The sequence below is a fragment of the Eulemur rufifrons genome, chromosome 7 (genome assembly GCF_041146395.1).
Source record: "Eulemur rufifrons isolate Redbay chromosome 7, OSU_ERuf_1, whole genome shotgun sequence".
Lineage (NCBI taxonomy): Eukaryota > Metazoa > Chordata > Mammalia > Primates > Lemuridae > Eulemur > Eulemur rufifrons.
The window spans coordinates 89,746,968-89,774,171 of record NC_090989.1 but is presented as its reverse complement, the minus strand read 5'-3'; the positions used below and the strand labels follow the sequence as shown (position 1 = coordinate 89,774,171).

General features: G+C 39.4%; 1 protein-coding gene across 2 annotated transcripts in view; it reads right to left on the bottom strand.

The window, feature by feature from the left end:
* Positions 1 to 27,204, bottom strand: part of PLD1 (phospholipase D1) — a 192,328-nt gene that overhangs the window by 132,697 nt on the left and 32,427 nt on the right. Inside the window, exon 1 of one of the 2 annotated variants that reach the window (XM_069472930.1) lies at positions 19,160 to 19,198. The exons of the other annotated variant lie outside the window; for it this stretch is intronic. The gene's annotated coding sequence lies outside the window, so the exon portion shown is untranslated. Of the gene's footprint in view, positions 1 to 19,159; positions 19,199 to 27,204 lie in introns of those variants that run through there. 2 annotated transcript variants of the gene reach the window in all.

Here is a 27,204-nt window from a genome sequence, read left to right as displayed (position 1 = left end):
ATGACATAAAAAGTACAAACCATAAAGGAAAAGCTGATAAATTCAACTACACTGAAGTTTAAAACTTCTATTAGACAAATGGCAAAATTAAACAAAAAAATGTAAAGAAGCCCAGATTGGGAGAAGACATAAGTAGAATATATAAAGAACTTTTGTAAATATAAGAAAAAGGTCCAAAAATACAATAGAAAATAGGCCAGGAGTATAATAGACAGCTCACAGAAGATCAATTCTAAATTGCTAATAACACTTTCAACATACTCAACATTTCCAGTAATCAGGGAAGTCATACTGAAACAACAATGACATGCCATTTTATATCCATTGGATTGGTAAAGATTTTGCAAGTCTGAAGTGACAATAATTTGGTGAGGAAATGGAACTCTCATGCACTGCTAGTAGGAGTATGAATGGAAATAAACCACTGAGAAGGCAATTTCGTGACATCTTCATGAACTTGAAAATGGCAGAACCCACCACCCAGCAATTCTTCATCTAAGTATATTCACAAAACACCTTCCCCATGGGGGTAGAAAAAGACATACTCAAATGGGCACTCAAGTACTGTTCACCATAAAGGAAGGTGGACAACTGAAAATATCCATCTATCAGAGAATGGACAAATGACTGATATTTTCTTAATGAAATTCTATACAGCTGAGAAAACAAATCCATCAGAACTACATGTATCAACATGAATAAACCTCAACACAAAGTTTGGCAACAACAAAAAAAGCCAGCTTGAAGTTTTTGTTTAAGATTAAAAAACACAGAGCAATCCTGCATGTTGTCTATGGATAAACAGATATAGAAGTATTATATAAAAAGCAATTAATGAAAGGATATACAACAACTTCAGAAGAGTGGTACCTCTGTGGAGGGAGGGTGGGCAGAGAATGCAATTAGCAAATGATTAGCAAGGAGTACAAAGAGGACTTCATGGTTTGTCATTCCTTTGGTCTCCCTCATACAAATCTGACACGTATCTGTTTACAGCTCTTTCCCTCTTACTGAGCTAGTTGTGAGCTCCTTGAGAACCCAGAATAACATAAATTGAACTTGTGTCCAAATGTCCCAGTTCCATCCCCATAACAAACATTGCTCTGTGATCCCAGCCTACCTTCTCTGAGCCTGCACAGGTCCCCTAACTCTTCCTACCCTACACTTCAGAAGCTTTAAGATTCTCCCAGTCTCTTAAAGAAATCTAGTCTGTTCTATCTCATATCTTTAGTATTTGTTGAGAAAAAATAAATTAAATAAAGGAATGGAATTACATAATCAGTAAGCACTATTTTACTTTGTGTGCATCTGTGTGGGTATGTGGGTGTGTGTTAGAAGGAATAGAAATTAATGCAATTTAATTCAATAAACCTGTATGGCTCATGTATTTAGTGGCAAACACAGGGTAAGACTGAGGAAACCAATGGATACAAAGCCCTGTCACTAACGCCGAGTACATATGATGATCTAGGCATTCATCTGGACCAACCCCCTTCAATGCACTCACAAGACAGAGGCCCAGAGCCACACAGACAAAGCAGAGGCAACACTAGAACCCGCTACTCATTTGCGCTCTGCTTGCCTATACAAGTTTGTTTCAGGGCTGAATTCTTTCCATATAATGCAGCTTTGAACCCTCCCCAAAATGTGTAAGAAAGACAACCAGACAGGCAGGATAAACTGCTCTTGTCTAAGCTGCACCCAGACTCTGCTTAGTGGGTGTGGACAGGCTGCCAGCCTCGCTTGGAAAGAACTCAGTTTGGTCCTTGGTCAAGAAACCGCCTTTCCATGCATGGTGTTAAGGAACAGAGCTATTTTCAAGAGACCTGCCTCCTGTGACATTCCCGAAGGTCAGAAGCACACGGATTGCATCAATGCTAACAAGAAATGGCAAGTTGAAAGGCAGGCTTTGAGGAACTGGAAGGAGTCAGCGTGCGCCAGCCGACCGACAAGCCATCTTGCTTTCTAGTCGCTCTGCTTTGCCGGGCTTCTCCAGAGCCTCTCAGGACGCTGGTAACTCACTCAACCGGCATTTACTGTGCACCCACTAGGTGCTGAGCACCATGCTAGGCACTGGGGATATAAAATGACCTTATGCATTTCACTTCACCCTGAATAAGGAGGTTAAAAGTGAAACTCTTTCAATACCCCTCACCTTATTCATGTATTTGGCTCCTTCCCCACCAAAACCTTGGGAGAGGGCCCCTCCTCTGCCCCTCCTGTCTCCCACCTGTGCTTGTTTCTGACCCTCCTCTCATTACTCCTTCAATCAACTCCCTCGACTTTTCCTGCTCCTGTGGCTTTCCCCCTTCACCACTTAAAACATTCTCTAGCATCTCGATTACACGTATGTTCCCGTCTACCTGTCACTTCTCTCTCACTGTGACTCACAGACAAGCTGTTAAGGTATTATGTTTCCCTGCTCAGCTGGACTGAACCAGACATGCTCCACACCCTCCAACCGCTCGGCCTTTCAAAGGCTGCTTGCTCCCTCCGCAGCTTCACTTTCCTCCAATCCTCTTCTTTCACTGATTGACTCCTATGGTCCATTCAGACTCTTCTCAGGTGCCACCACCTCCAGGGAGCCTCCTCCCCTGACACCCAAGCCTGGTTCAGATGCCTTTTCCCAGTGCTTCTGTGGCATCCAAGCACATCCATTGAGTGTATTCCTTTCCACTTGGCCTCTGTCTCCTCTGGAAGATTCTGAGTTCTCTGAGTTCACTTCTCAGGGAGAGGCCATCTCTACATCCTGAGTCACTCTGGTCTACTGGGCTCTCAGTCATTGTGTGTGGACCAAATGAGGAATGAAGGAACATGAATAAGAATTAGAATGGCTCACGATTTGGGCAGAACAGAAAAGAACGTGTGCATAATGCTTTCTGATTACCAAGCATTTTTTATGTATACATCTAATTGAATTTTCCTAATAATCCTATAGAGCAAACAGTATTATTTTTAACCCTCTTTTCATCTGAAGAAGCAATGACTCAAAATGATTAAGGTCATACTGTGTACATGGTAGGTCTGAGACTCAAATCCTGACCCCTGAGCTTCATGTTCCCTGCTTTCTCCACTGCCTTTGTATTCAGAGGTATACAATTCTCTGTAAACTCTCCTCACTGAAACCTGGTATTTGGAAACCAGTCCTCTTGACTTGTACCTAACTAAACTACTTATTAGAATGAACATAAGTCAATTCTGGTTAATTTTAACAAAAGAAATAAAGCTAGAAAAGGAAATAATACAGCCAGAATGATAGAGATATCTCTTCCATTACCTTCTGGTGTGATGAATGCACATGAATATTAGTGGCGTTATAAACTGCCCCCAAGCCTGCAAAACATCTCAAATGTAGGGTTTATGACAAAATGGCCAGAGATCTGCCCTGTAACTCACTCGTTATTAAAACTAAGAAGTCACCATGCTATCTGGCGGACAGCTGTGTAGGCAACTTTCATCCAAGAACACCCTTGATACCCAGCAACCACTGTATCTCCAACAAGCTGTTAAGTCTCTGTCAGCCCCTTCAACACTTCATGCCCCTGCTCATCTGGCTGAGTGCATGGCCCAACGCTCTCTTCTCTTGCCCAAAATCTCCATTTGTATGTCCCATGGACTTTCTGTTGTAGTCATCTGGAAAAATTCAATCCCGAGCCAATCCAACCATTCGCCTTCTTGGTATCTACCCCAAGGCTTCTAAACATGGCTGGAGAAAAGCACTTGACTGCACAGACTGGCATTTACAGGACTTTCCTACGATGTCTCTCTCCCCCCTTCCAAGGCCAGCTTCCTAAGAAAGTCATCTACTGCTCCTATTTCATCACTCCTCCCTTACTCTTCAGCCTGCTGTCACTGGCCTCCACCTCCACACTCCACCAAACAGCCCTCATCAAAGTTCATCTCTTCCTGCACATTTCAAAATCTGAAGGACACCTCCCCATTCTTACCTCACTTAACCTTTCTGTGGCTCAACTCTTGACTCTGTCCTTCTTAAGTGTCTCTTCCCTTGGCTTCCATGTTCCTATACTCTTCTAGTTTTCCTCCTCTCTCTCTGCTGACTGAGATGGAGTCTTCTTTGATGCTGTTCTTGTGCTCAACATATACTTGCTAATAATCAGGGTCCTGGAATTATCCTTTTTCTACACACTTCTCAGGGATATCTCATCCACTCTAATGGTTAAAATATTAATACATGCTGATATTTCCTTTCCCCGGTGCTTCTATGGCTCCCAGGTGACACCACCATTGAGTACATTCCTTTCCACTTGGCCTATGTCTCCCCTGGAAGACTGGGAGCCCCCTGGAGACAGAGGCCACCTCTGTATTGCCAGCCACTAGTGTCTACTGGACTCTCAGGGAGTGTTTCCAACTGTGTTCTTTTTCCTGAGCTTCAGACCTATATATCTAACTGCCTATGAACGTCCCCATCGGGTGATCCATAAATAATCTCAACTTAATATGCTCAAAACAGAATTCATCATCTTCTAACCACAAAACATTTCCTCTTCCTATGATTCCTTCCTGAATAAATTGGAAATACCATCTACCCAACTGCACAAATCAGAATCCTGGAACTCATCTTTAGTAATTCTCTTTCCTTAATTCTCTTTATCCAATCAATTAATAAATCCTGCCAAATTCTAAATGTCTTGTCCATCTGACCACTATATTTCTTCTCCATAACCAAGACAGGTTTGAGAAAACAAACAAACCAAAAAAAAAAAAAAAAAGGTGCAACGTACCTGAACATAGAGCACAAGACAAGTGATGTTAAGACATTTAGACTTTGCCTCTCCCCAGAGTGGTCTTGATTCTCTGATACTAGAGCTAAAGTTTTTAGTTAAAATAAGTTTGGGCTGCCCAAAATAGGATTTTGTAGGATAAAGAACATCACTTTCATTTGCTTGTATTATTTTTATTACCCAGCTAAACAATAGTGTTCTCTCACAAATATAAAGATACTCTGCTAAATAGAAAACCAGTTCTTCTCTCCTTATAAAGTTGCTACAGTGCACGATGATTTCCAGATGAGTTTCAGCCGAGTGAAGTAATGCTGTAATGGAGCCATCAGAGTTCAGTTCTGTCACATTTGAGAAACAACTCAATGTTTAAGGTAAACAAGCTAACCTGGATGTGTGCAGAGGTTGAAGTTTAGGGAGAAGAAAAGATAAGAGAAGTGATGAAGAACATGCCACGCATGGGCATCGTTTATAGATTATTAATTCATTGTCAAACTGGCATTGATATAAAGTTAATAAAAAGCCACAATGTAATCAGGAAGTGCCTTAAGTTAGTTTTTAAAAATAAATTGTTATGTTACCTGTATCTGCCCAAAACTATAAGTAGTAGCAAAATTCATTAAAGCAATGGTAGTATGGAGGGTCTTAGGCATACACAGTAGAAAGAGAAGAGAAAAATGTACTAGCAAAAATCTGGAAGGACAACTCTGTCAATATGCTAAAAACCATTGAATTTTTCACTTTAAATGGGTGAATTTTATCCCAATAGAGTTGTTTTTAAACAACTTGCAAAAGCAGGCTGGGCATGGTGGCCCATGCCTGTAATCCCAGCACTTTAGGAGGCTGAGGCCGGAGGATCACTTGAGGCCAGGAATTCATGAGACCAGCCTGGTCAACATAGTGAGACCCTGTCTCTACAAAAAATGCAAAAATTAGCTTAGTAGGGTGGCCCATGTCTATAATCCCAACTACTCGGGAGGCTGAGGCAGGAGGATCGATTGAGGCCAGTAGTTAGAAGTTGCAGTGAGCTGTGGTGACACCACTGCACTCTACCCCAGGCAACAGAGAGAGACCCTGTCTCAAAAAAAAAAAAAAAAAAAAGAAAAGAAAAAAATATCAGCAAAGGCATAGGAAGAATAGCAGATTTATAAAAATAAATCAACATATATTAATATTTGAAGGAAGAGCAGGTAATTTTCCTTGATCCTACAAAGGAATAACCAGAAGCAAAAATCATTTTTACATTTCTTGCAACAAAAATGGACAAATTGCTACTTATAATAAAAAAGAAAAAGGAAAAAGACATTGTCGAAACACTTAAAGAAAGCAATCTGTCAATGTCTACACTGAATATTACTTTAATTCCACTGTTTCCACTTTCTGAAGACCTTGCTCAGGGAGTTAATTACAAAAGCCACAGTGGGAGAGTTTCTCCCAGACTAGTATCTTTTTAAAACATTACAAAAGTATGTATCACAAAGAACTAGTGTTAAGTTCAGAAAAAGCATGTGAGTCTCAATAACGAGAAAAAACAATTAGATAAATAAAAGAGAAATTCTGGGTCAGTGATCATTTCTTTTTCAAGCCAGGGTTCTAAAGAAAGGCACCAAAGGTGGATAAAAAGCAGGAATATCCAGCTTTTTGAAGGCACACATGCCTTTTGTGCTGGCTGATGGTTGGAAAGAGGCAAGGTGCACATATTTCAGTCTCTTATTAGAAAAACAAGTTAGTTCGTGCAAAGACAGAATCATTTTAAAATCACTTTAAAAGATAGATACCAAAAGAGGAAGGCAAGTATATGCTCAGAATTTGATCTACCAGAGTAGAAATGGATTGTGCCTGTTCGATATCGCTCAGTTCCAGATGCTCAGGCAAAACAGTTCAGCTGATAAAGAAACAAAGCAAAATGAAAACTTGCCCTTTAATTTCCATTCGCAGAGATAACTCACTGGAACAGAAGGAACCAAATATAAGTCACTCAGTTTTAAAAGCTAAAACATGTTAAACCCACTATGACTCAGTGCATGGGTTTCACTTAAAGCTGAAACCAGCTTTGCTTTAATATGTCTACTTGGCATAAGAAATAGCCAATGAGCATGTAAACAGAACTAGGCAGAAAGGTCTCTGGCCTTGGAGTCAACAGTTTTAGACCTTATCTCAACTCTGGGGACTCCCAAATAAACCAGTTAAATACGCACTGAAATTAAAGAGATGGCTTTTAATCTTTACACACCGACCTTAATATGCCAGGCATGCAGTAGGTGTTCAATAAATGCTTCCTAGATTATTACTAATGATAGCTAATATTTAGCAAGCACTAAGTATTTTATATACATTATATCATTTAATCATGACAATAACCTGTCAAGCAGGTTTTCATGTTACTAGCGTGTCACAAATTCGAACCTGAGGTTCAGAGAGGTGAGTAGCGTGCCCGTGTGACTCAGCAGCTGGGTGGCAGGCAGAGGACTGCAGGGCCCAAGTTCTTAATCAATGTGCACTGCTGCCTATCTGAACTTGACTGGAAACTGGCCAAAGTAATCACAGCGATCAATGAACATTCGAGGCTCCTCCATTTCATGTTTGTTTTATTTATTGCTCACCTTTTTCCACCACCTGTCTGCCTGACAGATGCGTTAACAGTAGAAACTTAGAGAGCCCTGCTACTCCAAGTGTGGTCCATGGACTAACAGCATGGATACCACCCAGGAGCTCACTGGAAATGCAGACTCTTGACCACACTCCAGAAACCAAGCTATCCAGGTGATGCATATGCACATCAGCTTGAAAGATACCGGTTTAGACTACCTCCAAAACGATGCCTTTCCTTTATGACAGGAAAGAAAATCTGAGAAGGAAAATATGACAGAAGAGTCCTACTCAGATAGAACAAAGCCAGCTTTCTATGGCTGTATCAGGACTTTCCATCTCCTGGATAGTGGACATAAGAATATTTATAAAGCACCTATAAAGATCCCCAGATAACTGATGATAGAGGCAATAACTGAATCTACAGGGAGTGTACCAATGGTTCCATCCCCTTCTAAAATTTCCAAACCCATGTCTTTATCCTGTAGCAAATAAAAACATATTAAGTCTTTGGCTCTGAATCATCAGAGTAGAGCTGCCCTATGGATTAATAAAACTCAACATCTATATGATATCACCATCTTCCTTCACAATTCAGGAATTAATTCTTTTCAAGGTTGCTTTATTCTTTTGCATATTTACACATTTTTCGAGCACATACAACACTAAAGTTAACTTAAACTTAAACTGGATTTAAACTTGAGTTTTTTCAGTAAAGTTTATGGTTTTTGTTTTAAGTGGCACACATTCAGACAGAAAGTGGCCTACATGTTTGTCTCAGAAGGACAGGACAGTAGCCATCCTGTCACAAGAAATACGAGTTATGTTGGACTATTAGAATCTAAGGAAGCATCTGATGGAGTTCATTTTGCTCAATATTTCTTACCCATTTAAATAGAGTTATAAAACCCTAATAACTCCACCTGTAAAAGCCATGCATAACCCAAAGCAGACTTAGTGGAAGGTAAGATGTATATTCGACTTTTTTCTTTATTCCCATTTTAAAAATGAAAAATAAATTACATTTGTTTCCTATTTCCAACCCTAAACTTCCCAGGACTAAGAGAATGACACAGGATACGGTTTAAAATTCTTTCTCTTCTTTGAGTTTTATCCTTTTTGTCATTTGAAATCTACTAGACAGTTTCTTTTCCTTAAAGCCTTGAATGACACATTCTTAACACTTTCTACTGTCACCCTCCGAGTCTTCATCTAGGGAGAACTAGAACAATTAGAATAGATTTCTTGCTAATTAATCATCCAGGTATCCGCTAAAAAGTTTGCAAGATATCCCTCCTTCAACAACCATAGAACAAACTATGAAAAGAATTGCTTTTAATTCTCAACTCTCTTATTCTGTAGTTGTCATGAATCACCCTCTGGTTTCAGAGATTTTCTACAAACTGCATCAAGTGACCCAGGGGTTTACAATAAAGGAAAATGAAGGAAGTGAGTATGCTCAAAGCCGGAAAGCAAGTGGGAAGCAGGGCAAAGTTTAAGGCATTTCAGCCCCAAGGGGTCTGACTCAAAGCAAAGGCCAGAGGCCACTATAACCAGGAGTCACATATTAACTATCAAAGGAGTACTGGCTGGGAAGCCACAGGCCTAAGACAGCCTAGGATGGGGACTTGTAGGGGCCTGAGGAATCCCAGGAGAGAGTCACATGCATGAGCTTCCCACAACAGACCCAAATTCCCAGTCCACATGAGACCAGTAATGGATCTTATTAAAAACTAGTAACAATTATGCTAATCCAACCTCATTTCTGGTGGCATTGCTCATGGATACACCATTCTCATGAAAAATTTAGTAGTAGGTTTGTAGAGCCACAAAAACATTTATACTTTTGAACTGGTGTCACACTTTAAAAATATGGAGATAGAAACATACACAAAGTTGTTCACTGCTAAACAAAAAAGACAAAATTTAACAGGATAAATATGTACATATACACTTCATCTTAACACACACACACACACACACACACACACACACACAAGCAAAGGCTGGTGGTTACCTAGACTGGCAGCTCTTCTTATGAGAAAGCCCTGGGAATTTGGGGTCAGCCAACATCACATCAGGGCTACTTGGGAGGGAGCATGGTGAGTGGCTGGAGCATGTGCTACAGTTAGAGCTGGCTCTGAATCCTATACTGTGGCAATCAGACAAATTCCTTAAGTGTTGGTTTTCTTATCTAGAAAATGGACATAGCATGTTTCTTTGATTGTAAAAAGTGCGTTCTGTCCCCCTTTGCCCAGCACACACATATTTTAACTTTTCTGAAATTGGCATGACTATTGCATTTTACATCTACATTTAATGTGATGGAATTTTCCTTGCTCTATTTTTCCCTAAAAAGTTCAACTTTAGTTAATGGTGTATCTTATCATTACTAGTGTCCTAGAATCAAGGAAATACATTACTGTGCCGACCATAGCACTGTTGTGAAAATGAAATGGCATAACATGTATAAGGCACTTTAATACATTGCCTTGACAACAATAACTGTTAAAAAAAGGGGCACATGTTAATATTATTATTAATATCTGATAAATTCTTAGGCTACATTATCAGAAAAGTGGTATCTCAGGACAGTAGCTACTAATCCCAGCCCACTGTTGGGTCTACATTTAGAGCATTGTGTTCAGTCTGAAGACCACAGAACAACAACAAGCACAAACCACAGATGGTCAGAGAATAGGGACTGGGTTGAACAAGAGTCTAAAAATCAGGATACTCTGAGAAATGGCTGAATAAATCTGGAGCTTCTAGGCCGAACAAAAATGAGAGGCCTTTCAAACATACCAAGACCTATGGGTGTAAGGAGGTACTTCCTCCATAGCTCCAAAGGATAGAGCTGGAACACACGATTGGATATTCTAGAGAGGCCCACGTCAACTTCAGCATAAAAGAGAACTTTCTAACACACTGAGCCATCCAACAGTAAAAAACGTCTTTGGAGAGCACATGCGATGCTTACTTTTCCATTCTTGGGATACTTCACTTAGTAGAATGGGTTCCAGCTCTATCCAAGACCCCCATAATATGCTGAAATAAAAAAAAAATGTCTTTGGAAATGCAGAGCTTCCTAAAACAAAAAGTGCTCCATCAGCCCCTGGGTCACCCCCATCAGCACTCTCCAGAACAGCCTCCTTCTTGGTCTCAGAATACACACCCTTCAACTTTAAAATTCCACACCTGGCTCTTCCTCTATCAGATCTAGGCCAGACCTCTGGGGACTACTCAGAGCAGAAGTGGCCCCCCAGGCCTCCACCAGAGCAAAACCAGAGCGGTGAAAAGGAAGGCAAAGAAGATGGCTTTACTGAGGTTTCTGGTGTCGTAACAATGAGGATGGGAGGCAAAGACTTGTGATGGATGGAGAGGACTGGCAAATTCAAACTCAGGTGTCAAGAAGCAGTGTTTCTTAAGATCCACAGAGTGGGGAGGTATTTAGTCCAGCTCTCAGAGTAGGCACATGGGGAGTCCTGAGACTCCCAGATAACACCGCCAGTACCTGGATTCATTCCATGTAGAATGTTCCAGTTGGGCCCCTAATTAATCCATTCAAGATGTGGACCAGTTTTTATGAATTACAGCAAATCCTTGGTGAGATCCACATTCTTTCCTTCAGATGTAGGTAGGCTCCTTTGTTGTCCCAGTTAATATACTTTTTCTTAAATTAACCCTCTGTCCATGCTTTAAAGGAAAAATCTCTATACATACTCCATGAAAAACAGATTAAAACAGAAGCATAACTTAGGACTGTATCTTCTTATCAGCATTTATTTGAACAATGGTAATAAGTTTACTGTGAACTTTGTCATTCAACCACATTGTCAAATGTTACAATCATTTAATCTAAATTTAGCAAAGGTGTGGTAGGTATCAACCTTGCCCAACAGACAAGCCCTTTACTTCCATCAGGATATTAGTGGGCATTTTTTCATTTACAAGCCAAAATAAATGATGCAAAAACCAAATGAAAGATCTTCACAATCTTATTCCCCCCAGAAGATGTTTACTTTTGGTCTCGGAGAAGCCATAGGCTTTTTATCTGCTTCAGCTCTCAGTTAATCAAGGTTTGCCTACACAGTTGGTATCCAAAAACACTTCTTATAGTTTCTACCTCTCTAAAATCAGACATAGTTAGGCATCTACAAAAAGTAAGATCAACACTCTCTCTTCCACTTTTTTGAGCAGTTACCATGTGTCAGGTGCTGGGAAGGGGTTTAGGAGCACAGAGGTAAACAGAGCACACCCTCAGGGGCTCACAGTCCAGGGGAGGACACAGCAAATTCTCAGAGTATGAACAGAAGAGTAGCAGGAACCCAGAGGAGTAGCTGCTCAATCTGGGAGTTGGGGAAGTTTGTCGCTGGTGGGGCACATTGAAAAGAAATCTTGAAGACCACTTAAAAGTTGACTGAGCACACCTGAATGGAAAGCCTATTCCAGGAAAAAGGAAGAGGTGCAGTGGGTTGGAGTATCTAAAGAACAATAAATGTGACACTGGATGTTTGAGCAAGAAAGTGAGGGCCATGATAACTGTTTTCAGATATCTGAAGGACTGTTTAATTAGGTGTTTGGTTCTCCACGTAGAAGCTACTGTGATTCTTGGGGTGGGGGTTTGGGGGCCTTCAAAGTGTACATTTCAGTTTAACATGTGTAAGAACATTCTATAAAACAGAACTGTTAACAAGGAAACTGGTTGCCTAGAGTAGGCAATTTTACATCCTAATTATACAATTTTGGAGTTAGTTTGGGTTCTAATTCTAACTTAGCTAATACTAAGTGCCAATATGTATAAGTGGTACCTATACATATTGTGAGTTGGTGAACTCACCCTTCACTCTGAGTTCCAATGCCACACCACACCCAGTTGTCATCTGTGGCAAAGTCTTATTATGCACAGGTGTGAGGGTGGACTAAAAACCATCAAAGGTCCCTCTCAGCCTGGAGCTCTCATTTGGTAGTTTCCACCCATTTCTGATTTGTCACTATTGCCTCAACTCACAAGGATAGACACTAAAAGAAATGCTCATTAAAAACCTTCCATGTAAATATTGGCTAGTATTACTATTGTTATTATTTCCACTAATATTATATTTCTACTAATACTATCATTCCTGATCCCTGGTTTTAATATTTTATTCCCCTGTGTGTGTAGATATGTGTATATGTTTAATGGTATGCAAATATTCTTAAAAGCCAATTCAAATCTTTAGCAGAGCATAAATAAACTCATAAAAAATGAAATAAAATAACATTCTATGGTTATTTTCAATGACTCATAACAACAATAGCTAACATTCGTTCAACACATAATGCATCAGGCACCGTGGTAGGCCTTTTATATACATTATTTCATTTAATTTTTACAAGAACCCTCTAAGGTAAATACTATTATCATCTCCATTTTGCAGATAAGGAAATTGAGTCTTACAGAAGTCAAGTAATTCGCTCAAAGTTGCGACTAATAATCAATGGTCTAACTCAACAATTTTGCAATATAGCCTACAGCAGTCTTAATAGATATATATTCCTTTTTATTTTTAACTTTAAATAGTTAAAAAATTAGGGACTCCAGAAGACAAAAACAAATCATTTAATCTAATAAAATAGGTGGCAACACTGATTGAGTTTGTTCTTAATCTTACACTTCAGGACGCTGTTGGGAAGAGGGGGCTACGCAGGAACCAGGTCATATTTGCCTAAGTGGTCTTTGAGCATCAAATTAAAATTTCCAGGATTCTTGCTCATTGTATGATTCTGTTTCTATTCATATGGGATGTTCAGAATGGGTGAATCTAGAGAGGTGGAAAGTGAAACAAGGGCTGCTTAGGGCTGGGGGAAGGAAAAGAAGTGGGAAGGGAGAGTGGGTATAAAGTTTCTTTTTGGAATGGTGAAAACATTCAAAAAATGGATTATAGTGATGGTCACATGACTGTAAATATTCTAAAAATATTGAATTGTACACTTTAAAAAGGTTAACTTTATGATCTGTAAATTATATAATATCAATAAAGGTGCTAAAAAAATGATCTCTGGGGCTCAGTATCAAGTGTTCTCTAGTCGCTCCATGTGGCTTCTGCCTTCCAGAACAAACATGGAAACCAGATGTGTGTTAAGTAAACCTATACCCGAGGACAGAATGTTCAGACAACAGTGGTGAGAACAATGGCCATGCATGTGAAGTTGGGAGGTTTTCCTTGGAAGCAGGAATCAGCCTTCTGCCTTTTTCTCAAACATCATTAGGCCAAGTGCTGAATGGTATTAGCTTTTAATTTTTACCAGCCTAAGATAAATGGAAATATAATTTCATTCATCCTCACTAAAATGTGTTAAAATGGGCAGAATAGGATATTATAAAGAGCATCGGTGGGGGAATCAAAGGACCCCAAAAGGCTCCAATCAAGTCTACCAGAACCCTGTGGCCTTGGGGACTCAATCAGTCTGGGCTTCAGTGACTTCATCTATAAAATGAAGAGGAAGAAGATGGAAATCAGCTACTCCAAGGTTTTCTTCCATCTTCATTATTCCAGTCAAATCATCTCTTCTAAGGATTGTCTTAGTATGTTGACTTGTCCCTTTTTACATATCATCAACTGCTTTTTGACCAAAAAAGTGTTATCCAGACATCTGGATACATAGAAAATCCCTCAAGGTATCTTTCCTGTACTGATGTTTCAAGTATTTCAGTGAGCTTCCTCCCATATTCCTTGTTAAATAAATTATATACCTTATAATTTGATTATCCATAACATCTAACTAAAATTTTAAGCCTGATTCAGACAAATAAAAAAGCCAGTTTCCCAACATAATGTATAAGTGCAGCAAAATAATTGTTCTCCAAAGTAAAATTATCGTGTCCTTTATAAAAATTGATCTTGCCTCAACTCTACCCTGTCACTCCTAATCTATTCTAATCTTTGTTATAAAATAATGAATTCTTATAAAAGGAAACCTTAAACTTACAAAAAATTTTTGGAAATTAAAACCATTCTTAGAGCCGCTACCTTAAATAGATTATGAATAATGTAAGTCTACTATTAAATTTTGGTCTATCTTGTTCTCATTTTTTCCTCCATGAATATTTCCTTTATTTTTTATAAATATAAAGTAATCATGTTTAAAAATACCAATATGCAGAAAAGTATAATAAGAAAATATAAACCATCAGAAATCCCACCTTCAAAATAACCCCTAGACCTCTGTTAAATTAAGGTGATCATGCTTTCTGTGGTCTCCGTAAGCATAACACATACATAGATAGATATATTTTAAACACATTCAGTACAAATTGTTTAATGTCCAGCATTTTAACTTAAAGATCTATCATCACTGGCTGAGCATGATGGCTCATGCCTATAATCCCAGCACTTTGGGAGGCCAAGGCAGGAGGATTGCTTGAGGCCAGGAGTTCAAGACCAGCCTAGACAACATAGTGAGACCCTGTCTCTACAAAAAATTAAAAAAAAAATTAGCGGGGTGTGGTGGTGCATGGCTGTAGTCCCAGCTACTTTGGAGGCTGAGGTGGGAGGATTGCTTGAGCCCAGGAGTTCAAAGCTGCAGTGAGCTATGATCACAGCACTACACTCCAGCCTGGGCAACAGAGCAAGACTCAGTCTCTGGGGGGGAAAAAAAAGATCCATCATCACCATTTCCTCCTATTATAATTTATTCATTAATAAAATTATAATAGCCCATCATGCAATTTTCATCTTCTACTGTATGTTTTCATTATTTCCAACTTTTCATGATAATAAATAATGCTTCAATGAACAGTTTTGTATTTAAAGCTTTTACACCTCTACCTAGAAAATTAAAATCTATTGACCTTTTCCTTTTGTGATTTTCTGTATTGATTTTGGGAAGAGAAAGTTCTTCCCCATCCAAAGATCAGAATTTTTATTGTTTGGTTTCTTTTCTTTCATTTTTTTTTTTATAGCCTTAGCTCCTTAATCTATCTAGGTTACATTGTTATATATTTTTAAAGATTCCAAGCTTATTTGTCACATGTTTAAATTTTAGCAAAATCTAATGTAAGTTATTGGCCCAACATTTTTGAAATGCACATTTATGTTTCTAAAGGAAAATACATGTCTCATAATGTTGGCTTTCCGCTAAGCTTCAGAGAGCCTACAAGACTGACAAAATAACCAGAGCTTTGATTATCAGCAGGAAGACATTCTGAACAGGAATAAAGAGGCCACTCATACAGGCCAAACTAAAACTAAACAATCAGAAGGTCCAAATTCTTAGCTTTAGTGGCTTTATTATTTTAGCCTTAAAAAGTCTCAAGAGTTCCAAGATGAGCTTAAGCAGTGGGCTTATTCCCCATGTAGACTGGTCACCAATGGTCTCGTTTACCAACCAGGGGCAACATCTATTACCTGCCACTAGTCACCAGGTTCTTGCCATTGGTCACCAGCAGAACAGGTAAGAAAGCAGAGAACAAGCCTTCCACCCCCTCCCAACAGAAAAAGGACACAAATGGCTTGCCTTGCTGGTTGGCAATAGGTTAACAGAGCATCTTCCATATGAAGAGCAGCATGGATGTCAGTAGCTATATAGTTGCTTCTTGATAATAAATATTGCATTATATTATCTGAAAATATTAATTTACCAGTTTTTCCCCACCACAGCCCCTGAGGCACAACACTCTCACTGCTACTTACTAGTTTCTCTGACTTGGGTCAACTTACTTAACCTTTCTGGGATGGCTTCCTCAACTGTAAAATGGGGATAATAAAGGCAATTGACTCCTTAGGGTTGCTGTGAGGATTAAACAGGAGACTTAGAACAGCAATTGCACTTCAGAAATGCCTTTTGAGTATTCTTTATTATTACTTTTACCACTACTCTACTACTCCTACTATGACTCCTACTACCACCCTGCCCTCCAAGAAATTGCAGGTCAAACTTAAATTGGGTTCTTCAGAATGAAACAGAGAACTGAGGAGGTCAAATAAACTCCAGGAGTATAATCTGTCCTCAGCTTCTGTAATCCTTCTGGGAAGTTAGTATTTACTGTCATCACTAGAATAGTGAATTTCTAGGGTGGGTAGCATCAGAATCTCCTGCACTTTCTCATACAGAAGCACAAGGCCCATGCACACCAGCACCATAAGTGGGCAGAATGAAGGGCAAGAACCAGGAGGCATGGAACAGGCAGGCGTGGCACTGTTCATTGTAGTCACTGCATGAGTCTGACAAGGCCATGAACTGCAGAGCAAGAGCCTACACCTCCCAAACCATGTGCTGAGAAGGTGAAGACTATGAATGGGAATGGGGAGTGATGTGGGGTGTGAATGGAATTTGAGGATCAGGTGCAAATCTATCAAGGCTCAGCAGTCAGAAAACCCATCTCTAATATCGCAACTATTAATACTTTTAGTTATTCATTTCTTTCCTCAGAGTCTTGATCTTCTAATGCCATTCAATTTTTTGAATATTTCGGGTGTGAGCGAATTGAGTTGAAAAAGTTTACCTAAGGATTTGTCTCCAACTTTGAAACTCAGATTCATTTTAAAAACTAAAGCATACTTAAAATAACATAAAAGCAAAAGAAATTACCACTCATAAAGCGTTGCAAACTTTAAGACATCATGAAATTGAACTACTCTTACAGGACAATTTCATGCCAGACTGCTTCAGCGGCAGTTAACAAAGGTAAAATTGCTCTCTAGATCTTTAAATTAGTGAGGTTAATTGGTATCACATGCTACTGGGTCACGGGCTAGGTTCATAAGCTGTCTGAGATGCTTAAGACATCTAGAGCACTTTGGATATCAACAAGAAAGCATGTTGAATAAAAATTAATCAGCACAAAGATCAACTTAGATGGCAAGGAATAGGAAATATGCCTGTCTCTACTTGATTTTAGCCAAAAGGCAGAGATGTAACAAAACCAAACCAGTCCAGCAAGATGAGAACAAGAATTGCAATGTGTGTTCCATACCTGAAATCACGAATACCCTAAGATTTGCTTAGAGACTTTATCCCAAGTTTACAGATTTTGAACACCTTACAATCCTTGATTTTTTTCTCCTCACTTTTGGAGAAAACTTATTTTAATGTGTGTATGCTCTGGGAAAACCCCAAAATCTGGATTTTAGGGAGTTTCCCTCTTATCCTATCCTTTGTCACATTGTTTATTTCTGTTTCTAATCAGTGGTATTTTGCTTTGTTATCATCTCTAGATGAAAAGGCTATGAAGCACTTGGGAACACAGAAACTGAGATCTACAAGATACAAATTAGTTTTGTGTAAGCTTTTTAAAGACTTTAACCCATACCCATTAAACACAAACAAGTAATTAATGAGTGAAATGTCTTAACACTTCTCCTTAAAATCATCAGGCAGCTTCAAACAGGTTGACAAAAGTTTCTCCTTAAAATTTAAATTAATAGCATTTATAATTAATAATTGCATAATAGCATGTATGTGCAATTGTGTGTGTGTGTATATACATACAACATATATATAAAGCATAGTAAAGTCATAGCAATCTTTGTACTTTGTGAAAAACTAAAATGACCTAACGGATTTGCTGTTAAAGAAAATATCTGCGGAGGAGGCAGGGGCAATAATATAGCTGTCCAATTGTGTCACAGGGATATAAAAGACAGTCAATTTGTAGCCCTGAAATGCCATGCAGACATAACTTTACAACTTCAGCCTCAGCATAGATGGGAAATGGGATCCTTAAACTTTAGCATATCACCTCAAGATTTTTTTAAGTACCTATTTCTATCTCCTTTCTCCCTTAATTTTTTTAAAACAGAGAACATGAAAGAACAGACCCTTTCTGGTACATTAAATTTCCCAGGGGGATAATAAAAGAGGAGAATAAAATGACAATAAGAGAAGCATATTAGCATATTTTAAAACATTAGTACGTTACCCTGAACCAAAGCATACTTAAAATAACATAAAAGCAAAAGAAGCTATCATTCATAAAGGGTTGCAAACTTTAAGACATCATGAAAGTGAACTATTCTTACGGGACAATTTCACGCCAGACTGCTCTGGTGCAGATTAACAAAGGTAAAATTGCTTTCTAGATCTTTAAATTAATGAGATTAAGGAAGATTTTTTCCTGGTACTTAATTTTATTGACTTAATTTCTTAATTACTATTAACAATATTTTTATGTTTTACAAGTCACACCCCATTTTTACAGTTATTTACTCCTAGGATAATCTCACATTCCGAAGAGTCATTTAAGAATAAAAACAGTGACAACTGACAAAGGGTTTCAACCAGACTTAATCTACCCGCACACTCTGCCCGAATCAATTGAGGCATTCTAGAAAAGTGCCAGACTTTTCAAAGAGAAAATTAAAGTGATATTCTGGTTCATTGTAATTCCATGGAGTAGGCCCAAGGGAAAACCGTACACCAGACAAGTGTGGTGAGGAATGACATCGCTAGCTGGAGCGTGACATACTGCTGCTTAATGTTCAAAAACATAAAGTCAACTGAGTATAAAATCATAGTTACACCTAGAAGATTTAATGGGAGGACACAAAATAATTACAAAAAAAGGAACTGAAATGCTTACAAATGAGTACAAACTTCTAGACTGCAAATCCAACATATATATGTCATTTCTTCTTGGCTTCCATTTGCATTTAATACTATCAAACAGTGCGTATATTATAAGGAGAAACATAAAGCCCCAAACCTTCATGGGATCAACAAACTCACGTTATTTTCTAAAAGAATGCAGTAGCAGCAAAACTGCTATCCTGCCTGTCAAATCATCTCCCATGAGCACAGAAAGAAAATCTGACACATGCAGCAGAAAGTTCAAAATGTTATTTACTAACCTGGTGTCCCCGTGAAAGTAGTTGCTCCATATTACTTTAAAGAAGGAATCCTTACTATGAACTAACCTCCAAAGCAGCTGATAGCTGAGAGGGGGAAAAAACTGACTACCCTAAGAACCCACATAAACAGGGAAAGCCGTCCTGTTCCCAAGCCCGGTTTTGGCAACTCCCTAAAGGCAACTTAAGTTGTAGCCGAGCCCACAAAGCACTTTAGCCTATAAGCTTCAGTAATGAACTTGAAACCACTCCCCATATGTTAAATAGACACTAGGCTGCTGTGAGAACTGAAACCCACGTACAGAATGAGCTAAGGCTTCAGGCTTCATTTTTGCTGCCCAAGAAAACCCGAAAACTGTAGCAGAAACTCAAACAAAGAGCACTCTCATTACCTTCTTTTTCCTCAGATACTGTATTAAAGAGACTGATTTATTTTTAAACAAGGGGAATACAGTCTGCTGTCCATTAGGGCCATGAAATGACTTTTATATTGTCCAAGCTGGGTAGTAGTTATGGAACATATAGCACTGTAATTTCACATTGTATAAGAGGGACATATAAAGTTGTTTCTGAGAATCAAACTTACATACTATCACTATTCTCAGATTTTTTATAGCATGAAATAAGCCTAAAACCTCAAAAATCACTGAAGTCCAAAAATTAATACATTTTCAAGAGAAAACTTTGTCAAAGAATCTTCTAACTTCTGATTCTGATTTGGTGTCTGTAGATCTTAAAAGCATTCTTATAATTCAGTTTCACCACCCACATTTAGAATACATTTGTAATCTAAGATGTATCTTTGAAAAATAGATCTTTTTGTTGCCTTTTAAAATGGAACTTAAATAATTAGACTCCTCCAAATATCTTGATGTTTACATGTTTGATGGCCATAACATACATGTGCATTGTGGAGCATGACATACCAAAAATTATTGTTTTAAATGTCATTACTGCTAGCCTAGAAGATAAAAAGTTGCAAAGCATAGCTAAATGTATGTTCTTGCCATGTAGCAGGCATTTGCCTCCTATTCCTTTTCCTCAATACACAATACAATAAATGTCTAAAAGCAAAATAAAATAAATAAAATAGAACTTGATATCACTCACTATGGTTTCAAAATAAGAAATTTAAATTTACTTTTCATTCTAGAAAAATGTAATGGAAAATTTTCTTAAGGCGGTTAAATCTTAAACACACAGTCAATAATGTTCCAGCTTAAGAAAGAATAAGAATCTATGCTCAGCTTTCTAACACAATATGTTTACAGTAAACATAATTTTCCCCTAGTTTTCACCTCCAACAACAGTTTCAATTCTAGTGATTTGATTCCATGATTTCTACTATAAATAAGACCTATTTTAACATAATAGTCAAGGTTTCCTAACTTCAATTATTGTTTCTTCTAAACCATAAGACTAGACCAAATACGGCAAGAAAAACTTGATTCACTTGTTGCTAAATAGATTTACGTGTATTTCTGGTAAAATTCAAGTTACTCAAAACCTATGAAACATAAGCCATTGTTTCAAGAAGGTCAGCCACGTACACCCTAGAGACTATTTCAGATCTGACACTCACCTTACACCCTCCCTACTCCCCCCCCACCCCCGCCACTCTGAGGTCAGGGCTCAACAGCATCTCCTGGGGGCCCTTTAGAACAAGGTGGGGGCTGTTGGGGACGGGGATGGGGGGTGGGTGGGGGTGGTAAGACAATCCCCTCAGAGAGAAAGCTGGCCCTGAGGCGCAGGGCTGATGACTTAAAAAGGAGCTAGTACTCCACCTGCTGGCGAAACCAAGAGAAGGCCAGGAGAGTAGAACAAGCCTCAGGGGGAAATAATACTTTGATGTTGGAAGAAAAGAGAGAGAGAGAGAGAGAGAGAAGGATCAAAAATCATGTGTGATTCAGGATCATTAAAACTTTTTTCCCCTACAGAGTGTAATATTTTTAGAAGATAAGAAAATACTCATGCACAAAATGTAATTATATTCAAAACCCTCCCTTTTATGAGGATCTGGTTTACAAACATATATGCCCAGGGAAATCCTCTCTCCTCTGCTCAAAGAGCTGCAAGAAATATTCCTGTGAAATCAACACAATCTTTGAAATGGAAGAAATATAGATAAATCCCTAACTCAGCTAGATAAACTGCTATGGGACTATGTCTCCATCATTATGTTAAAAATCTGTATCCCCAGGATTTCTCTACTCTTTCTGTCAAAAATTATTTCCTTTAGTCTCATACAGATCAATCCTGCTAATATCAGTATCTGATATTAACCTCAACGAAGATGAAGAACAGTTAAATACTGGGCCCCAAATTACACTACAGTCTTTAATAAAGTGACCACGCTCTTTAATAAAATCCCAGCAAAAATAAAGTATAGTAGGATTGAGGTTTGAATGAGCCCAAGCCACATTACTAAAACTAAAACAAATAAGGATAGCTATTATTTAAGCTCTTACTTTGTGCCAAGTTTGGTTCTAAAGTGCTTTGTAAGTATTAACTCATTTAAACCTCACCATCCTATTATTATACCAGTTTTACAGACGAACAAACGGAGGCATCCAAAGGGTAAGTACCTTGCCAAGATCTCACAGTTAGAAGTGGAACTGAGATTAGAACCCAAGTCAGGGCTCCTAATTATATATTTTAATCATTGTCTTCCTGAGTGCGTACCACTTGTGAAACCCTGCCAGGCCCTGGACAAATGCAAGGGAGGCGGGTAAGTGGACAAGGACTGCACTGGGAACAGTCCTCAGGAAGGTCTTCCAGAGAAGCGGCCACAGAACTGAGACCTGAGGGTGATAAGGGAGGGAGGGGGTCCCCAGGCACTTGCTCAGCCCCCAAGGGGGAGTTGAGGAGGGGGCCGGGAGGCACTGCTTCTAGGGAGCTTGGTGAGACTGAAGGACTGGCAGGAAAAAAATGCTGTGAAGAAAGAAGGAGTCCTCTGATGTCACATCAAGGAGACAAAGAATCGCCATCAGGGGATTTTTAAGCAGAAAATGACCAGATGTGTAGGTTGAAAAGGTAAGTGGGAGGAGCTAGGCCTTGTTGGGTAAGAAAACAATTAGAAGGCATTGCAGGTAAAGGCAAGGACAAACCAGTGCTTTAAAATGTACAAGTTCACACTTTCACAAGCTTTAACGAGGAGACTGGTATCGTAGCCCTGGCAGCAGTGTGCCCGCTCGCTCCCTTGGGGCTGAGCTGTGTGGTGGCTGATGCCATTCACAGAGCTAGAGAACAAGGAGGAAGAGCAGGCTGGTAGGAGAAGGTGGGGTGGGATGGCCAAGCCAAGGAGTTTGCTTTGGGAGGCTGGGTTTGAGGTCCTGTGGGCCACCCAGGGTGCATGTCCAGAAGCCCCAGGAGATGCAGGCCTGGTGCTCCGGTCCTCTGAGAGGGGAGGTGCACGTCTAGGAGTCACCAGCACAGAAAGGGCAGGTGCAGCTGGGGGCCAGTGGGGTGCAGAGCTTGCCCCTGGCGAAAGCACGGCATACAAGGAAAGGGTGAAGTTTTAAGGCAAGAGGTTCTGACAATGTCAGACAGAATTCAGGATGTGGGTAGAAAAAAATTTTATTTTTATTTCTACTAACCTCCCACTGAAATTTATCATTTCTTTCTATTAGAAATGTAGGCCAAAAATCCACAGTAAAATTAGCTCTTCCTGTGACTTCTCATTAATAGAAAAGTAAAATATCTTTTCATATCACGTTATAGTTATTGCAAAGTATCAATTCACTCATCACTACTTTGAAATTACAGACTTTGAAATTATTAGACCTACCACTAGATATAGGTAAGTAATGCATTTTAATAAAGGGCATATATTACAATATTACATATTTACTTAGTATATTGACAACTTTATGTCAGTATAATTGGTTTCCTTTTTAATCCTATGCATTTTAATTTTATGCATTTAATTTTAGCTGTTAAACATTATTCTGTAGAATGATTCTTTAGCTTCATTAGAATGTCAAAGAGGTCCCCATGGCACATAAAAAAAGTAAGGAACATCTGACGTAAAAGGGAGAAAAATAAGCCACAGGTAGACACTTAAAAATGGCATTTCAAAAAGGGGGACCCTAGTATGAGATGAAGCCAGCATTCAGATCCAGGATGCAAACCCAGGACTTCTGATTTTGTGTTTTTTCCACCACATGATCCACACCCTAAAATAATAAAAGTAGTAATCCCTCATTTGTGTAAGTAAAGTGCTTTCCCGCTCATTAGCTCACTGGCTCATCACAGTTAACCCCGATTGGAAAACGCAGGCAAACCAAACCTGCCTTGAACTCAGCAGAAGCTATCATCTAAGAAGACAGCGCTTCTTGGGCCCCAGCACTGTGCCAGCCTCGGAGTGGATGGTGGCGTCTGTCACCCCACTCTATGGAGCTGTGGTCATGGGCACAGAAGAGTGCGAAAAAGAGCCTCTCCCTCATACCACCCGAGCTAGAACCCGACCGGGAGAGGAAGGCGCAGTGGGTGCAGAAGCAAATGACTGAGTCGTGCTTCTCTTGAGGCTTCCATTTCCGGGCAAGGCTAACAATTTAATTTCTTTCTTTGCCCAAAGCTCTTTTATTTAGTTCTGATTGGTGATCCAGGGTGAATTACAAGATTTACAGTATTTCAGCTGTTTAATTTTCCATTGGCTATAACCAAAACAGAAACCTTTACTTAAACAATTAGTTTGAAATTAGATGGAAGAGCTGAAACAATGGGCGCTCTGTCCTCTCCTCTCTGTACCCACCAACTGGCATTCATTATTTAATCTGTGACGCGTGTTGCCAGGGCTGCAGTAATGACAACGCGCTCATTGTCTTCACATTTATTCCCTATTCTGGGACATCTGTCATGGCTCCTGTCTATATTTTGTTTTATTTTGCTTCTCTTACTTTTATAGGGTCATTTTCTTAATTACTACAAATTGCTTTGAAATCTATTCTAATCCTCTAAAATGTCACAACATTTTGTAACTCAATAAAAAAAACCTAAGGTACTTGTGCTGGCACCCTTTTAGGTTACTGTAATTTTACACAAAACTGTATAATTTCAAGCAAATTTTATCTCAAGGTTGACTAGACAACCAGTCTTTTTTAATAACATGATCAGTTCACAGACTACTTCAGCCTCGCCCACAGAATGCAAGCCTTCCTTTTATACAATAACGAGAACGTGGCTTTATATGACTACTCTGACACAATACAGGATATTTTGCTGAAAAACAAGCTATTTCTTAATATGCATGTTAAAATGTAAGTTATTATGTTCATTGATGGATCTTTACTTTCCAAGTTTCCCTATTCTTTTCTTTCTTTCTTTTCTTCAATAGGGAGCCATAGTATACGTTGTCATTCGCCTTCTAGTCAGTCACCTAAAAAGTAGAGTGAGAATTCTTGTGGGTAAAAAGAGAGTTCAGAATTGGTTTGTGGGCCCCAGCAACAGAAGAGCCGGCCCCCCTGCTGCCCGTCTCTGGATACAGCACACCCACCCACTGCACACCAGGCCATCTGCACTGTCGGGGAAGAGGGGACTCAACCCAGCAGCAACAAGACTTTGATAATTCACCTTCTTTCCTAATTGCCCAGAAGCACTTCCTTCCTTGCTTACCAAATCTGTGTAAGGAAGGGCTTCCTGTTGCCCTGGCTGGTTAGCCTGAAGCCACTTGCTTTAGTTCCTACCCTGTTTTCTTTGCATTGCTCTCAAACTGCCTTCTCACAAGACCTCTCCTTCCAGCCAAACTGGTTCATTTCATTCTTCTAACTGTCTGGCTCGTCCTCCTCTTTGGGCTTGTGCCCTAATCCCCAGTGGTGCCCTTCCCCCTGACCCCCTGACGGCAAAGGGTTCAAATCCCCCCAACTTAAAAGAAACCACTGAACACCTACAGCAATCATAACCAGCAGCAGCAAATTCATCAGACAACTAATTATGCCTTGTGACTTTTTTTCTATTTTGTTTGGATTGGTTATGGAATATAACTTTTCATGTACTTATATCTACTTCTTCCGACCTAGTTATCAATAACTATGGGTCACTAATTATACCTCTAAATCAACCATTGTAAAAAGCATAAAACAGACAGATTCCAACTTACATAGCATTCATATGTATGTATGTATGTATATATATATTTGATTGATTATAAGAGATTTAAATCATTTATATTACTTAATGATAATTGTAACAGCAACACTATTGCCATAATATCTTCTTACACCCAACATCTTAGGTGACATTCATATCTGCTCTATGAGGTAAATAACATTATTTTCCCCATTTCTCAAATGATGAAAATGTAGCCAGAAAGTTTAAATTGCCCAAGGTCATTCAGTCAATATTTATTTATTGAGCATCTACTATGTGACAGGCATGGCTATCAGTATGAATGATGCAAAGCAGAAAGTCCCTATCTTCAGGGAGCTTATATTCTATTAGAGGATGAACTATCAAAAATTAAAACAAATAAATATAAAACCAGATAATGCTAAGTTCTGTGAAGAAACCCCAAGCAGAGCAAGGGACTGGAGAGTGATGGGGAGAGGGAGGTGGCACATTCCTTAGACAGGGTGGTCAGAGAGGCCTTTCTGGGCAGATGACACTTCAGCAGAGACCTGAATGAAGTAAGGTAGCAAACCATGTAATTATCTGGAGAAAAGGTTCCAGGCAGAAGAAAACAGAATCTGCAAAGGCCCAGAGGCCTAAACAAACTCGTCATGTTCAAGAACAACAAAATGGCCAGTGTAGTCAGAGTGTTGTAAAAGGAAGGGCAACAGTAGAGGATGTAGTAAGAGAGGACAGGGAGGTCTAATCTTGTCAGGCTTTGTAAACCATTGCCCCATTTTCCCCCCTAAATATAATGGGAAGACCCTGGAAGGTTTTAAGCAGGGGAGTGAAACAGAGTGACATTTTATAAGATTACTCAATTGGATAGGTAAAGAATAGACAGAAAGAAAGCAGACTGCTTAGGAGAACATCACGGTAGTCCAGGGGGGAGAGAATAATGGTGAGTAGTCAGATCTCAGATAGACCATCAAGATAGAGCCAACAAGATTTTCTGATGGGGCTTGTGATGCTGAGCGTAAAAGAAAGAGAAGTGTCAAGGAAGATGCTAAGATAAGTGTGTGAGCAACAGGGAGAAAAGTCCAATTACTGAGCTGAGGAACATGGTGGGTGGTGGGTAGTGAAGAGAAGCAGTAAGCGTTAGGCGCAAATCAAGAACACATTTTCCCATCAATACATGATTGGATTAGTAAGCTGTGGTATATGTATACCATGGAATATTACTCAGCTATAAGGAATGATGAAGATACGACATCTCTATGGTTCTCCTGGAGAGAATTGGAACCCATTATATTAAGTGAAGTATCCCAAGAATGGAAAAACAAGCATCACATCACAAAACAAGTACTCACCAGAAAATTGGTTTCCCTGATCATCACCTAAATACACATCTGGGAACAACACCAATTGGATGTCAGACTGAGGTGGGGGGCGGGGGAGGGGATGGGGGTATGCCTACACAATGAGTGCATTGTGCACCGTTTGGGGAGTGGTAACACTTGAAGGTGCTGACTCGGGAAGGGGGGGTGGGGAAGGGAGGGATATATACCTACATGATGGGTGCAACGCGCACGACCTGGGGAACAGACACGTCTGGAGCTCTGGCTTGGGGGGAAAGGCGGAACAGGAGCAACGTATGTAACCTGAAATTCTGTATCCCCCATAACAAGATGAAATAAAAAAAAAAAAAAAAAAAAAAAAAAAAAAAGAACACATTTTGTGTGGTATATGTATACCATGGAATATTACTCAGCTATTAGAAATAATGGCGATATGGCATCTCTTTGGTTCTCCTGGAGAGAGCTGGAACCCATTCTATTAAGTGAAGTATCCCAAGAATGGAAAAATAAGCACCACATGTACTCACCAGCAAACTGGTTTCCCTGAGTGCACATTTGGGATTAACACCAATTGGGTATTGGATAGAGGTCAGGGCTGGGTGGAAGGGATGGGTGTATACCTACTTGAAGTGCGATGCGCACTGC